Here is a 13,669-nt window from a genome sequence, read left to right as displayed (position 1 = left end):
TGGCAAGAGTATTTTGCTGGTCCGTATGAAGGTTACTGTTGTTGGTTTTTTAACATTGATTTATTTTATTTTTTTTTTTTTTAGTCTGACAACTAGGTCTAAGAGTTTTCTAATAGATTCATAGGGTCTTTTAAGTAAAAAAAAATGTTCAAAAAACTATGTCATCTGCACACAGGGATAGTTTGACTTCTTCCTTTATTATTCCTAATCTCTTTTGTATCTTTCTTGCATCTAATTGGTACAACTAAAACTTCAACCATCACTCAAACAAGAGTGGGAGGGTGGACATACTTGTGCCTGCCATTCCTGATTTTAGAGGAAATGCTCCCAGTTTGGCTCTATTTAAAAGGATGTTGGCTATAGTCTTGTTGTATATAGCCTTTATCATTTTGAAGTATGTTCCGTGGATCCCTAATGTCTTCAGGACTTGTATCACAAAGACTGGTGAACTTTGTTTTGAACATCAGTTGAGATAATTAAACCATTTCTGTCCTTAAGTTTGCTTATATATTGTATTATACTTATTGATTTATATACATTCAATCATCCTTGCCTTTCTGGAATGAAGCCTGTTTGGCAATAATGTATGATCTTTTTAATGTGTTTCTGAATTTAGTGTCCAAGTATTTTGTTGAGAATTTTTTGCATTTATGTTCATCAAAGAAATTAGTATATAGTTTTCTTCTGTGAGACCACTGGGGCTGAGAACCCGGTCACAAGGCATGCTGTGGTCCCATCAGAGCCAGAGACCTAAGTGTACAATGCTCTCTTGTCACTCTGACGCTGGAGGCCTGGACCAAGCAATTTAAGAAATGTCTCACTTGCTCTATCTATCATCTGGCCCCATCCTCATATCTCACCAGGACACTTGCTCATATCTTCCTACCATCAAGTGCTCTGGGGGAAAATGTGCAGTATCAGGTCTGATGGTTTGTTGCCTCTTCCTGGTGATTCCACTTTAAGAGAATCCTCTGTGCTGTGTGTGACATTGACATGCATAAATGAAAAATGAAAAATAGTGACCAAGTTGTGCATAGTGCATAATGTTTGAGAACAGCAAAAATCCAGAGCCCCTTAACTGGTGCGAAGCTAGCAAACATAATAAAATAATTCATGGAGTACCTACTTGGACAACACAATATCTTGTCACATCCATTTTAAACACATCAAAATCCAGATCAGCCCTTATTATAGTGAAGTGACTAGTCACATCACTTAGAAGTAAGACATACTTACATTCAGTTTGCTCTAGCCTACTCAGTCAATCTCCACTTTTACTGGAAAGTAAAAACCAGAAGTAAGAAGAAGACATCTCTTGAACAGGCAGTGGGAAACCTGTTTCCAAGACTGATATGGACAAGGAATGGCCTACTTTGTGCCAAAGCAGATCAGGAAGGTCAGATGTAACTTCAATTTTTTTCAAATGTCTATTTTTAATAGGTTCTTAAACACTCTAGCGTTCCTTATAGCCAACCACCCACCAGAGGCAGTGGAAAAGAAAGAAAGGATATGGGGAAAAGTGGATCTATTTAGAAAGGTTCTTTGGAGCAACTCTCGTCTGTGTTGTCTGGAAATCGGCAGTTCAGTTCCTAGGTCAGCTGGGGCAGCTTGATCCACCTGCAAACACTTCATGGCTACACCAACAGTCCAGCTCAGCAGAGTCAGGATAGCAAACACAAATCTACAGCTGTGGCATTACCTGGTAGAGACAGCCAGGCCTCAGCCTTGGCTCGAGTCAGCAGGGGGGACACAGAGGGATGCCAGGAGAAGTTCTCAGCTGTGTCTCTTGCTGGGAAGCAAAGATCAGCGAAGACACAAGCTCCACAAGTGTTGCACAGACAGCTGTATAAGCAAGCCAAGCTCAGGCCCTGTCATGGTCCACCGAGTCCTTTTTATACCCTCTAAACATCACGTCTCAGCTTTCATCACTCTGCCAATCAGCCCAAATCCTCAGAAGTGGCAAGAAACTGTAGCATGCCACCAGAAGTTTTTTGGCCATTTCTCTCTATGGGGTCCCAACAAATGGATCTCAACTACACAGTGTAAGGCAGACCAGCACATTTGTGTTGTTAGCAAAGAGTCTTTCATCAAGTGTCCTTTCACATATTCACTTTAGCAGAATATCCTTTCTCCTGTGTCTGCTTCAGCAAACCATTCCTTTACGAGTCTTCCTTAGTCTTTCACCTGTGTCCACTTCAGCTAAATATTTTGTCATGTTTGCCCCAGCAAAACACCATCCAACCAACTTTCCAAAGAACCCTTAAGTTTCCACTTTAGTCAGGTGCAAAGGCCACAGACATGAATCCTCAGCAAAGGCAGGATTGGGTTAGGTATCTCAAGTGAATTCTTCTGCTTTTGTGGCTTCCCATCAATTTGCTCACTGTCATCCAAACAGCTTCTACCACTTGTTAATGCCTGACATTGGTCATGCTTAGACCTCTAGGTGCCTGTAGCATCACAACGGGATCAGATGCTAGCCAAATACCAGAAACCATGATGATGGATCGGGTCCTGAACCCTTTCAAGGCTAAAGTACTCTTCTTGATGGAACTAGACTGTTTGGGGGGATAATGGGGAGTCCGGTGATACTTGGTTCACAGAACCAACAGGAACAAAGGGCTAGAATGGCAAGAAGGACTCGGCTCTTTCACATCTCCAATAAAATTGTGTGGACGACAAGCCTTTGGAAAAAAATAAATGACAGGGAAAATGAACAAAATGATGTCTAGGGAGCAACTCCCTAGAGTGGAAGCCAACAAGCTTATCCTTTGCAGGGCTTTAGGTGGGCCTGGCTTACCCCTTCACCAGGATGTATATGACCCCTACTTACTCCATCCGCCTGGTTTTATGTGGCCCCCACTTACCATTCCACTGGGCTTTATGTGCCCCCCTTAAGTCCTCCACAGGGTTTTATGTGGCCCCACCCTAAAGCATCTGCCAAGAGCTAATTAATGCCCTTCCAATTCTTCCCACTCCCCTCATATGTAGACCAATTTTTCATTCATCTGGAATCCACTGTAGCATTTTTAATGTGGAATGTCTACTTTTCCATTTCTCTCCCCTGAAGAAAAATGGCTTAATTTCTTCAGCCAATAGTTTTTTTTTTTTCTTCCTGATCTTTCAGACAGTAGAAAAAGACTGGGAAAATCAGCAGCTCGCCTATCCACAGACATTTTATGATGGCCATAAACAGAGTTGAGGTGGAATGACATGCCAGGCAGCATCTGAACAGGGGCCTTAGCACTGCAATTACCAACCTCCTACAGAGTGATAGCCAGATAGTCAGGCAAAGGCTCGGATGCATAGGTGGATAGACAGGTAAATGCAATGCCAGCTAGAGAAGAGCTGTGGTTTCCTCTCTGTGTTTGGAGACCATAATCACCCCTGCGTTTTTCCCAGTACACACATGAGACCTTCTGGAATCCAAACCAGTTCATGCGCCCACCCACCGATGACACTGAAACAGACTTCATCAGGAGGAGAAAAAAATCGACTCAGGAAGGAAATTAGAGGCAAAATTGGGGTTAATCGTGTTAGCTGTGTCTTTCATTGTTCAGCTTACAAGGCTCAGAGAGATGCGCCTGGCCTATGCTGTCTGTGGTTCTTCCTCTGCAATGTAAGGTGGCCTGTCCTGAGCCAAGGACAAAGACAGACCAGCCCCCTCCCCAAACCCATTAATAAAAAAGGCTGGAATTTCATTAGAAGAGTGGTATAGACCTTTGATAAAAGGCACCAGGGTTCAAATCCCAGATTTAGATTCATCAAGTACAGTCTTTGCAACTCCAGCAAGTCACTTAATCTCTCTGTGCCTCAGTTACAAATGGAGATGAGAATGGTACATGCTTTGCACAACTGTAACGAGAAATAATAAGTCGATGTGTAGGACAGAATATGCATGGCCAGCACAACTCAAGTGTCTGTCCAGAAGCTCATTGTACAAATATGAGGCTCTGTCCCCAATAAGAAGATAATCAAATTTAACTAACTCAGCCTTAGGTTTAAGGCCAAAGGTTCCACTTAAGTATAACCCTCTTCCTTTATACTGTTTATCGATCTTCCCCACCAACCAAAGCCACACTCTTTCAAATCAATAGCCTATGAAGCTGGGCTCTGAATGAAGAGGATATGAAGTAGAAGCCCACAGTGGTAAGCCAAGCTCTCAATCTCAGGCCTTGATCTCCAAGTCAAAATTTTCTGCCCTCATCCTTTATGGCCAGTGAGTAACTACCTGGTCAGCAAGATGTCCCTCAGAAACCACAGGAAAGTTGGCAGGCTCCATTCTCCATAATTTAAATGCCCATGTGTTTCTTAGGAATAACATAGAGGTCACCCCAAGGCCTACATAAGGCTAGTTGCCCATTAGTTAAGTTTGTTTATTGATGTGTGGCTAGATTCAGTTTTTGCAACCTCCAAGGACATGAGGGTTACAAAAGCAGAAGTCTGGTGAATGTTAACACTGAACTTTCCCCTTTGTTTCAGTGGCTACCCTTGCCTACACATTCACTTCCTAAACCAGATCCAGAGAGTGCTTGGCTTCCAGCATACCCTGTATTCTGTGCCTCCCATAGTGCCAGTCAACTGGGATGCTCCTCGCCAGCCAGCAGCCATGAATATTAGCTCATATAAAGCTAGAACATATTATCTATGGAGAACAGGATATCAAATGAGATTATGTTAACAGGGTGGAATACTACATTGTCATAAAAATGGTAAGTGTTCAGATTGAAATACAGCAGACAGGAGCAAGCAGAAACCCCAGTGTCTTGCAGGTGCTTGCACATTGCCGGTTCATTAATAATTGCATCTGTACAGTCATCAGTCAGAATTACAAATTGAAAATGGCGAAAACAGAGAGCTGTTTGCCAGTTTCTTTGTTTCTTTGTTTGTTTTGTTCCTGTCACAGAATCTTATCTATTTTTTTATGAGAACAGGAAGTTTGGGCTGATATCAACAGAAGGCACATTTAGCTGCTGACACAATTGCTTAGACAGGAAGGGTATTTGAAGTGGTTGAAAATATTCACCAAGGGAAGCTCTAAGCCTGAAAACACACACCTGTATTGATGAGCTCTACAAATTTTCCCCACCCCCATGTTGGCTGCAGTTCTAGGCTACATGAGAGCTTCTCCCAAAGGGGCATAAAAACAAGCTCAAGGGTGCAAATTTCAAACGAGACTTCTGCAACAGGCCCCCAGACCTTAGCACAACTGACGCCATGATGGAAGTGCCATTCAGCCCTTGGAGTCCAGCACATAGGCAGCAACACCTGCCAAAATGAAAACAGAGACCTAATCCATCAAATTCCATAGTCCTAGGAACGTTCCTTAATGTAATAACCTTGACTTTTGGCTTCTGTAGTTCCACTTCTGGCTAGCTGTTCTTGTTAACTGAGGTCAACACAGGACATGGTTTTTGTACTTAAAAGCTCACCCTAAGAAAGGCTTGGAACTGCACTTGGGTCTTCAAACCCAGTGTACTCACCAGCTGGCTAATAAAGACTTTCTCTTGGTTTGAACCCTTGTCTGAGTGGTCTTCTCCGGTGAGTATCTCACAACATTTTGATAGAACCAAGATTCTCTCCCCATTAATGTCACACTTTGCTTGAAGAAATGTGCCCACATTGTTCTGCTTTCCCAAGCATACCTTGGTTGTTCTAGTATAATCACTAGTAACATCCACTTTTACCTCAAAAGTGTTCCTGCTAACACACTGAAGAACACAGTCACATTAATAAAAGGAGTCACTATAGTCCCAGCAGGTTGCCAAGAAATGGAATAATTGTCCCTGAAGAAACTAAAAGTCTCATACACAGACACCCACCCCATTCTGAGCTTACAAAAAATAGGGAATCAGGATGGCATGTGTGTGCTCACTCCATAAAGGAAACAAAGCTCTCTGTACATGTATGCTGGGACTGCTGCTCTTACTTTGCTGAAGTGGCCAGGACTATCACACCTTGGTACATCCGTCACATCTCAGCTCCGCAATTAGTGACATGAAAATAGCAGCTTGAAATTAATGTTGATGGAGTATTTTCACCATGGAAATCAGCAGTACTACAGAAATGGACTTATTTTACCTAGGGAATGGGTTATAAGATATTTCTTGGAGATGGCCTATGGCTTGTACTAGATGACCCTAGTGTCCGTGTAAAAGGGACTAAGGGAGTGAAAAGAAGAGAATACCAGAAGCTTGCTTCAACAGAATGTCTATTCAGTCAGCAAACTCCAGCGAGAGACCTTGTCTGGAAACTGAGGTGGGAGTCAGACCTGTGGTGTGAAAACCCTACTTGTCCCTGAGCCAGCTTTCCTGATTATGTCACTTCCTCTCTTTCTATTCCTTCACTTCAACCTACTGCCATCTACATATCTACAAGCCCAACTCCAAACCTATAGCCCACAACCATCTTCATGCGAGAGTCACCTTTTCTAGGCAGGATGTTTCTTTCTTTTGCTTTCCCATTCTCCAACCCACTGCCATTGACAAATTCACAAGTCTAGTTCCAGACATGTGGCCATGAGCCCTCTTCATTTGTGAACCTTCTTTGCCTAGCCTAGTTTTAGACCCATGGTTTGGAAGCCGTCTTTCCATGGACCAATTAAATAACTCATCAACCAGCCTTATGCAGCCTAACTCCGGACAGACAGCTCCTGAACTGGTCCAATTTAAGGAAGACCATAAAAAAGTCCACATGCTCATGTCAAATCACAAATATATCATGAGTGGTCAAACATCATGTTTCCCATTAAGCTCACAAGTCCTACAGATGTGTTCGCTGATGAGAACTTCCTAGATGAATCCCTGGGTGCAGAAAATAAAAGAACAATCATAAACTTTGTCAAAAAATAAAGTAATTTAATTTAAGGAAGGTGCACACACTTCCTTGAACTCGAAGAGAATAATAAACCCTTAAATAATGTCAAGAAAAACACAAATACACACCCGATTGAAGTAATGAAAACAATTAAGGACTTGAAAGCTAAATTCAATAAAGATAAAGAAACGTTGAAGAGAATACAAGCTGAAATAAAAAATGGAATTTAAAAACTCAATATCCCAATTAGAAAACTCATGTTTACTTACAAGTAAAATTAATCAAGCAGAAGATGGAATATCTAGTCTCAAAGATAAAGTAAGAATCTATACAAAATAAGCAAAGAAAAATGAAACAATTCTAGAAATGCAGAATGGAAATACACAAGAAATGAGGGATGCCATTAAAAACAGGCATAGAAGAGGGAGAAAAATCTCATGACATAGAATAGATCCTTACCAAGACCATAGAAGAAAACTTTCCAAAACTAAGAAAGATATACTCCTACAAATACAAAAATCACACAAGAACCCAAGTGGACAAAACTGAATAAGAAACACCCCATGATATGTCGTAGTGAAATACTAAATATATAAAACAAAGAAAAATTCTGAAAGCTGAGAGAGAGCGAGACCCGAGTAAAGGGAAACTCAACAGAATATCATGATATTTTTATAAACATGTACTCAACTAAGTTGAACAATCTAAAAGAAAATGATAAATTTTCTTGATTTATCTAAATTACCAAAATTAAACCAAGAAGGGACCAACAACTTAAAAAGAACCACAACAAAGAAAGAGACTGAAGGAGAAAAAGGGGGGGAGCCTTTCAATTAAAAATCTATAGAGACCCATGTGGGTTCAATAGAATTCTACCAAACTTTTCAAAGAACTACAACCAATCATCCTTAATCATTCTTAAACTCTACAAAAGTATATCGAGAAGGAGCACTCTGAAACTCTTTCTATGAAGCCAGTATTACTTTACAATACCCAAGCCTGGTAAAGACACAACAAAAACAACACACTCCAAGCCAATATCTCTGAAAAACATAGATACAAAAATCCTCAATGAAATACTAACAAAACAAATACAAGCACGTATCAAGAAAATCATCCACACAACCCAGTTAGTTTTATCCTGGTAATTCAGGTTTGGTTCAACATATGTATGTTGATAAATATGATGCATCTATGAATGAGCATAATGATAAAAATCATTCTCAATATATGAAGAAAAGGCCACTGACAAATTAAACAGATTTTTATGGAAAAAAAAAAAGTCCTAGAGAGTAAGACAGAAGGAACATACCTCGATGTAATAAAGGCTATATCTTACAAACCCCCAGCAACATTATTCTAAATGAAAAAAAGAAAGAAAACTTCACAACATCCTATTAAAGTCAGGAATGAGACAGCGCTTCTCACTATTCCCACTCCTTTCTGATATCATGCTGAAAGCACTTGCCAGAGCAATAAGGCAAGAGAAGGCAATCGAAGGGACGCAAATAGGAAAAGGAGAAGTCAAATTATACCTATATGCATATCATATGATACAATGCATATGAGATCCCAAAAGTTCTACCAGAAAACTTCTAGAAACAATTAACAATTTCATCAAAGGGGCAGGGTACAAAGTAATCTTAAAACCAGTAGTTTTTCTATATATCAACAACCATCACACTGAGAAAGAAATCGTGGACACAGTCCAATTTACCCTAGCATCAAAGATAATAAAATATTTTTGAATAAACCTAACCAGGGAAGTGAAGGATCCCCTTGATGAAAACTGTAAACTTCTAAAGAAATAGATAAAGAATAACACTAGAAAGTAGAAAAACATCCCATGTCCCGGGACTGGTAGAATTAATGTTGTGAAAATGACCGTCCTACCTGTATATGCTTGGACCAGGAAGTGCCACTATTAGGAGGTTGGAGTAGGTGTGTCTCGATGGGCATGGGCTTTGAGACCCTCCTCCTAACTGTCTGAGGAGAGTCTTCACCTCTTTGCCTTTGGAACAAGATATAGAACACTCAGCTCTCCCTGCATCGTGCCTGCTTGGATGCTGCCATACTCCCACCTTGATGGTAATGGACTGAACCTCTGAACCTGTAAGCCAGCTCCAATTAAATGTTGTCCTTTATAAGAGTTGCCTTGGACATGGTGTCTGTTCACAGAAATAAAACCCTAAATAAGACACTACCAAAAGCAATTTTCAAATGTAATATTACCCCCACCAAATCTCCATTTCATCCACTACAGAAATAAAAACAGCTAACCTAAGATTCATATGAAGCCACAAAAGACCTTAAATAATCAAAGCAATCCTGACCAAGATGAATTATTCTAGAGAGATTACCACTCCCGATTTTAATATACATTACAGATCCATAGTAATAAAAACAAAATGATACTGGCACAAAACCAGACCTGTGGACTAATGGAATGAGTAGAAGACCCAAGTGCAAGTACAAAACCTCCAGCCACTTGATATTTGATAAAGAGAGGAAAGCCATGCTGCAGAAAAGACAGCATTTTAAGAAAAAGGAAACCATGCTGGAGAAAAGACAAATGATGTTGGGAAAACTAGATGTCCACATTCAGAAGAATTAAATTAGACCCACATCTAACACCCTGCACAAAAATTAGCTCCAAGTGTATCAAAGGCCTCAAACTCACAACTGAAACACAAAACTGCTAGAAGAAAGCATAAACAGTACCCTACAGGCATTAATGTAGGAGTTGGCTTTCTGAACAGGGCTCCATGTGCTCAGGATTGAGGTCAACAATTGGCAGCTGGGACCTCATAAAACTCAAAAGCTTCTGCATGGCTAAGAAAACAATCAATGGAGCAATGAAGAATCCTACAGAAGGGGAGAGGACCTTTGCCAGCTACACATGATAGAGGATTAATACCTAGAGTATACAAGAACTCAAACAAACAAACAAAAAAAAGAGTCAAAAGAAACAAATGGCCCAATTTTTAAAATGAGCTAGGGATCTAAAGAGAGTTCTCCATAGAAGAAATTAAAAAATGGTTACAAAGCACCTCAAAACTCCAGTACTGAGCATGAGAGAGTTCCTTCTGAATTGTTGGTGAAGGCAGTTCAAGTGGCCTCCAAAACAATAATTATAGATGTAGCCTTTGCTTGCCTCGAAGGGGTTGAGAGTAGCCTTCTATTGCTGGAGACGTAGCACACCGAGAACATGTAACTCAGATGATTCAAACTGGATCTGACCTGAAATCCTCATTCCTGCTGTCTCACTCTCATGGTTCCAGAAAATATTATGCAAAATCTGCTAAGGGGAGAAAGTAATGAAACAATTCCTCCCGGCTGCAACACCTATGAATGACAATTATCAGCATGACAAGATAACACATTAAGGTGTGACAGAGGCACTCACATGTCAGCGGCAACTCACAGTTGTCTAATTGAACTTAAAGCCCACTGAACCATAGGGAAATCATGCCAGGTTCTAGAAATCTGGCCGGCTTCTCAGGGCTAGTGAGGTCATGAACCTTGGAAAAGATTCTACTACTTGCCACCTTGCTAGACTAGTATAATTCCTTACTGCATTCTAAATCTTATCCTATACACACAGATAAGGGTAGCTATCTCACCCTCTACAAGGAAGCCTCTCTTTACAGCAGATGGAACACACATCACAGATCAACAAAATTGGAGACAAGGCAGAGATCAGTGGAGCATGGGGAGCTCAGATGCGATATATATACACATCACATCTCCTGTATCTATATCTCAGAAAACATCTTGGAAGAGAGGGTAGAAAAAAAATTGTTAAAAAATCAAAATACCAGGAAGTCTCCTCCTGTGAAACAGTCTTTCTTAGAAATGGCCGCATAAACAAGACAGGAACAATGGCAGTACTGATGGGTGTATTAAGCTTGAAGAGGGGAATTTTCACAGGGTCCCACCTCTAGACAAGGAACAACAGGCAATAAATGTCTGTGAGAGAAAGAGAGTTAACTTCTATAGGAATGAGCCAACTTGTTGGTTATCCAGTGTGTAATGGTCAGCCTTGAAATCATACACATAAACAAAACAAAATGGACTCAAGAAGTCATATTTATAAGATATGTGCATACACATATATGTAATCTATGGATATCAATAACAAATAATAATAATAACCAAAGAAATTATGAGGGTGGGAGGTGATATTTGAGGGGCTCAAGGGAAAGTAGCTGGGAGAAGCTGGAGTGGACAAAGTGATGTGATTTCATTTAATTAAAAACATATTAAACATAATGAGGTGAGGCTCAGTAGAGGAAGATATCATTCACTGACTTATACCCTACACACACACACACAAATATGCGCACACATACTTATGGACAAAATATTTCTCAGCACATATGAATTATTGATGTCACTGGAGCTGCACTGTAAATCATCAAATAGTGTTGACAGTTTCAGACAGGTGCACTCTGAACTCTTAGTCAAAGCTTCCAACCATGATTCACATGAAACCCCTTCAAAATATCCAGAACACTGTGGAATGTAGTTGTCTCTCTTCCAGCTGTGGAAAATACAGGACAAAATGAGATGCAAACACAAATCAACAGAATTGTCTGAGACTATGGCAGCTTGACTCACAGCCCAGTTCCTCCCATACCTGACAAGGTTGTTTGCAACCCAATATCAGAGATGACTAGCGTGCGACTGATACAGTACCAAGTAGTATTGCATTGACAACCTTTAAATTATGGCCATTTCCCTTTCGTATGAGTCATCAAAAATCCTGTACAAATGACACTCTTCCATGACTAACACTCTACAAACCGGGTTATTCTTTGACACCAACAACGTTTTGCTAATTTCTTTCCTCCCCACCCACATCTCATTCAGCATTAACTCGATAGAGCCATGAGGTGAAAGCCATATTTGATGGTCATGGGGAATTGGTTGTTTCTTGTCGCATGCTGATTGCTGTCATCTCCCTTTTGGAACCATGACAAGTAAGTGATGACTTGCTATGATGTTTAACTAGGGTTATTCAAAGGGCTTACAAACTCCCCGAGCATTCACACATGCTTGGTGGTGAGTCAGATACCTTGGAAAGGTTAACAGAGAGAAGGCAAAGAGAATGGGATTCTGATCTGATCTGAGAAACTGGAGCACTGTTTAAGAAGGGGAGAAATGATCCCCATCACAGATCTGAAGTATAAGCTTAGTCGCACTGCTTAAGTTGGGAGGGATCGCCATGTCGGCAATGATCACGTAGCTCCTGGATGCAAACTACTCTGCTAAGTGGCATGGGAAAATTCTGCAAGACTGGGTATGTGTTCCATGCTTCTCAAAACCACTTGAAATAAAACGGATGAAATGACAGGAAGTGGGAGAGTGCCAAGAATTAGGAGTGAAGCTAAACAAAACGACACCCCCTTTGACTTGCCAGAAGTGGTAAGGACATGCTAGGTTGCTGTGGTGCTTGTGGCTGGATTGACTCAGGTCCTCTGGAAAAGGATGTGAGTCAAGGCCTTGAAGTTAGGACACTGGATCTGTGTCACTGTGACTTGAACATGGACCAACATTTGTGAAATACTGTCTTAGTTAGGGTTTCTATTGTTGCAATGAGACACCATTACCGAAAAGCAAGTTGGAGAGGGAAGGGTTTATTCAGCTTATATTTCCACATTACCGTTCATCACCAAAGAAAGTCAGGACAGAAACTGAGGCAGGGCAGGAACCTAGAAGCAGGAGCTGATGCAGAGGCCATGAGGGATGTTACTTACTGACTTGCTTCCCCTGGCTTGCTCAGCTTGCTTTCTTATAGAACCCAGGACCATCAGCCCAGGAATGGTACCACCTACAAGGGGCCCTCCCCCACTGATCACTGATTGAGAAAATATCTTACAGCTGGATCTCATGGAGGCATTTCCTCAATGGAGGCTCCTTCCTCTCTGATTATGCTAGCTGTGTCAAGTTAACACAAAACCAGACAGTACAAATACTAAAAGGGAGAGAGAATTTGGCCAAGTTTATTTGAGTTAAAAATCTGGGAATTCCAAAATGCTCTATTGCTCTATTTTATCACAGTGACTATATTGATAGTGCAAATTAATGGCTATCACTGTGAATTTTCATCCATATGGATCAAGCTTTATGCCCACTCTCATTTCTACCAAGTCTTTCCAAAGTGTTTTCTTTAAAGAATACAACCTTTAAAAGCTTTCAATGGCTAGCTTTACTTCCAAAGTTTCCCCAACGTCTACACAGGTCGAGGTCCCATACAGAAGACTGAGTATAACCTGATGTTTAACCTCTGGAGAGACAGCCTAGGTCCCTGTTGTGCATTAGTCTGTGAGCTGTCAGGAATTGGACCACCCTGTGTGTGGCACCAACTGCAGTGAGTTCAAAGGCAAGCCCCAGCATTCCTGGAGGGTCAGATGAGTGAGAGATTGCGTTTGATGGCATCATCACTGGAGTTAACGTTGTATCAGTTACTGCCAGGTACAAGTTCCTGCAACTGGAGCAGACAGGTAAATTTGTCTAAAGATATTTCTATGTTTATGTCACTATCTTGCTAACGGCTGGGACAGATGCTGTTCCTTGGCTCCTTCCAGCTCTATGAATTTAAAGCTCTATCATGATAGAAAGTTTAGACTATGCAGATGAAAAATCAAAAGGTTTTTTTTCTTTGAAGCACAAACCTTTCTTTTTTTTAATATTTTTTTATTACGTATTTTCCTCAATTACATTTCCAATGCTATCCCAAAAGTCCCCCATACCCTCCCCCCCACTTCCCTACCCACCCATTCCCATTTTTTTGGCCCTGGCGTTCCCCTGTACTGGGGCATATAAAGTTTGCATGTCCAATGGGCCTCTCTTT

The sequence above is a fragment of the Mus caroli genome, chromosome 18, assembly GCF_900094665.2.
Source record: "Mus caroli chromosome 18, CAROLI_EIJ_v1.1, whole genome shotgun sequence".
NCBI classification, from domain to species: domain Eukaryota; kingdom Metazoa; phylum Chordata; class Mammalia; order Rodentia; family Muridae; genus Mus; species Mus caroli.
Note: the sequence above shows the minus strand (reverse complement) of the source record.